This window comes from Callospermophilus lateralis, chromosome 15 (genome assembly GCF_048772815.1).
Source record: "Callospermophilus lateralis isolate mCalLat2 chromosome 15, mCalLat2.hap1, whole genome shotgun sequence".
Taxonomy (NCBI): Eukaryota; Metazoa; Chordata; class Mammalia; order Rodentia; family Sciuridae; genus Callospermophilus; species Callospermophilus lateralis.
In genome coordinates this window covers 24,715,228-24,718,486 of record NC_135319.1, presented here as the reverse complement: position 1 = coordinate 24,718,486, position 3,259 = coordinate 24,715,228, and the positions used below count along the sequence as shown (strand labels likewise).

Below are 3,259 nucleotides of genomic sequence, written 5' to 3'. Positions count from 1 at the left end.
TCACAAACCCATGCTTGGGCCGGTGCTTTCCTCTTCTTCATCTTTTATTCCCATGAGTCCCAGGCCAGAGAGAGATCCATGAGGGCTCGTGGTTCCTGGCAGGAGGATGACGCAAAGGGTGCCCGGGCTCAGGCTTCGGTAGAGCCTTCCAATCTTGCGGCTCCAACGCCAGGCTGCCCTCTTTGCGTTTTCCGCCTTCGAGTTCTGCAAGGTCTCCCGCTCCGAGGGAGGAGGTCTCGCTCTGAGACCTGCGGGCCTTCTTGATTCAGGTGGTGAGCCCCTAAGCCACGCGTGCAGGTGCCTGGGGGTTAGGGCCTGCCTGCCTTTCAGCTTCCAGTCCTTGCCTGTGAGGACATGGAGGGCCCTCTGGGCGTTGCCAGAAGTTTTGAACTTCAGGAAACAGTATTTTTCCTGTCTTCCGCTTTGAGCATCTGGAGGCACGATCACAGCTTCCAGGCCACCAAAGAGGTTCGGCAGTTCCTGAGTATGTCCTAAGAAATCTTTACTAACTCCGGACAGGTAAATAGTGGCTCGGTTCTCAGAATCTAGTTCCAGCTCCCTAACGAGTGTGTCGCAGTCGAGAGTGAGCTCTGTCACAGGTCTCTGTACCTTTATGTATACACCTTCCACCAGAACGCCATTCAAGCTCTCGATGGCCAGCTGGGCAGCTTCCAGGACTTCATACTCTACAGAGAGATGAGGCTGATGCGTTTCCAGGACAGCAGTCATTGCGCGAACTGGGCCGAAGCTCCTAAACAGCCTCTTCAGAGCACTCAGGTTGCAATCTTTGCTCAGTGGCCCAGCATAGATAGTTGACATCTCTGTCCACTTGATCCGCATCCTTTTGTCCACTTCCTCAGTGACGAGAGGTGAAAAAGGCTCCAAAGAGAACCGAATAATGCTGAAGGGGTACAGGCGCACTTGCCTTCTGGCCTGCTCAAAGACCTCTCTGTTGGAAAGGCACCTGACACTTTCACAATCTTCAGGGGAAGGGAGCTCAATATCATCTGTCTCTCGGGATACAAAAAGGAGCTTCTGATGCACCGAATCGAAACAACTTAAAGCACCTCTGTAGCTGTAACTTTGGAACTTTTCTCTGACATTTCTTGGGTCTTGGGCTCTCCACAGCGCCTCCAGATTGAGTTCTGCCGTCTTCTTTGGGCCATACTTGAGGAAGAATTGAGCCAATTCAAGGGTCGCGGTAGGGTCCTCTGTGGGATCGTGACCGTCCCTTTCCGAACGTTGAATGTCCTTTCCCAAAATAGCCTTGGCTAAGAACTTTAGCTTGAATCTTCTGCCCCGCTCCCTGGCATAAAGCAACGAGGTGTCGATAACATATGGGTGGATCATGTTCAGTGCTCGGAGATCCACGTCTAAGGAGTGCCCTACCAACACCGCATCAGGAGGAAGCAGTGCTTTTAACCGCCCCTGAACGTCTTTCAGTTTCGTCGTCACCGGCTTCAGCATCTCCTCCGTGATCCCTGAATAGCAGGTGGCGTAGTCTACAATCTCCTCATCCGGCTTCACCAACTCGTCCATAAGACACGAGCCTCCTTCGGCAACCAGTGAGATGCGTGTCAGTTCTCTCCCCTTGGACGTGATGCACATTTCTCCGTCCAGCCCAAAGAGAGGGCTGTTCTCTGTCACAGACGCGTTACATCTGGTAGTTACAAAGTTCTCACAGCCGGGAGAACCTGGCAACGGAAAGTCAAATGTTCTCATTTCCTCCTCTGTCAGAAGGCATCGCAGCAAGCCCACCTTCTGAGAGCCATACTTTCGAATGACCGGGTCATTCTGCAGGTCGACCTTGGGTTTCGTACTGGCAGACGGTAAAGATCCTCCCATGGTCTTAGGCAGATGTCCAGCCCTTTGATTTGGTAGCCCGACAACATCAGCGAGAAAAGCAGATGATGGAGGAGGCAAGCGGAACTTGTGTCTGAAGGCTTTCCGGAGAAATCCAAACTCCAAATAGAACCTGTAGAAGTGGAGTTGACTCATCCCTTGAAGGATGACCACCACTGTTCTGCTCAGTTGCTTTCCGTGCAGAAGCTGGCACCACCTGGGTCTCTCAATAACGGGTTCAGCCAGAACCGCGTACTTGAGCAACTCACATAGCTGTTCGTGGGTTATTTCACAGTTTTCAGCCATTACGATGCCACTCAACCGGGCTCTCTTGGGCTTGGGCTCGGGCTGCCTGTCCACAAGATCCGAACGGGGTATCCTTACCTCGGGCGTCCCCATCAGCCAGGCGGGGACCCGTCTCCTCTGGCTGTTCAGCCTCCCCGTCTTCTCCTTCTCTGGCTCCACGATCCTGTACGTGAGTCCTTGTTGTGGAACGCTGTCCTTGGAAAGTAGAAAGCTGTCCCTGCCTGGATGCCAATCCAGCAAGAGAAAACGTTCTTGAGAAGGAAAAAGGATGGTTTCTTGCTTGACCAGCAAGGGAGAAACAATGGTTCTCACATCAGCAGGAGGAGGGGGTTTTTATAGAGGTGATTCAGAGAAAGTGAGATTAGGGAGGAGAGATCAGGTAAGGAAAAGATTAGGGAAAAGGAGAGCCCAGAGGAGGAGATCAGGGAGGGGGAAAAGAACAGGGAGGAGAAGTTTAGGGAAAAGAAAATGAGAAGATCAGGGAGGAGAAGTGTAGGGGAAAGAAAATCAGGAGGAGAAGGTTAGGGCAAAGAAGATCAGGGAGGAGAAGGTTGGGGAAAAGAGAAACAGACATGTAAGTTTCAAAGCGACAAGGGATGTAGTCAAAGCATCCAGTGGACCCCTGTTGCAACTTCAGCCAAATCTTCCCTTTGTATTCCAGCGTATTGCCTTTGGGGGACCTTTACAGTGCATTACCTTCCAGTAGTTTCATGGTTTCTTTACCCAGATTCGTTAAGTTCCAGGGGACAGGACCGTGCCCTGGGTTTCATATTTTCTCAGAATTGTGCTGTATACGTAGCAAAGACTTGAAAAAGGAAAAGAAAAAAAGCGTAAAGACAAAAATAACTAAAGGTCTTCAGTGTTTCTGTACCCCTACAATCACGAGTTCCCCAACATTACTGTAAAACACAGGGAGCAGAAAACAAATTTGACCTAAGTTTGCTAATACGTGCTTGAGGCCTATGTAGGTAAAATGACTACTAAAATGAAAGAGAGGATGACAGCCCAGCGGCTCTGGAGGCTGAGACAGGAGGATCGTGAATTCAAAGCCTGCCTCAGCCACTTAGAGAGGCGCTAAGCAACCCTGTGAGACCCTGTTTCAAGATAAAAT

General features: G+C 50.8%; 1 pseudogene; it reads right to left on the bottom strand.

The window, feature by feature from the left end:
• Positions 1-2,860, bottom strand: LOC143381558 (RNA exonuclease 5 pseudogene; annotated as a pseudogene).
• Between the last annotated feature and the right edge of the window lie 399 nt (positions 2,861-3,259).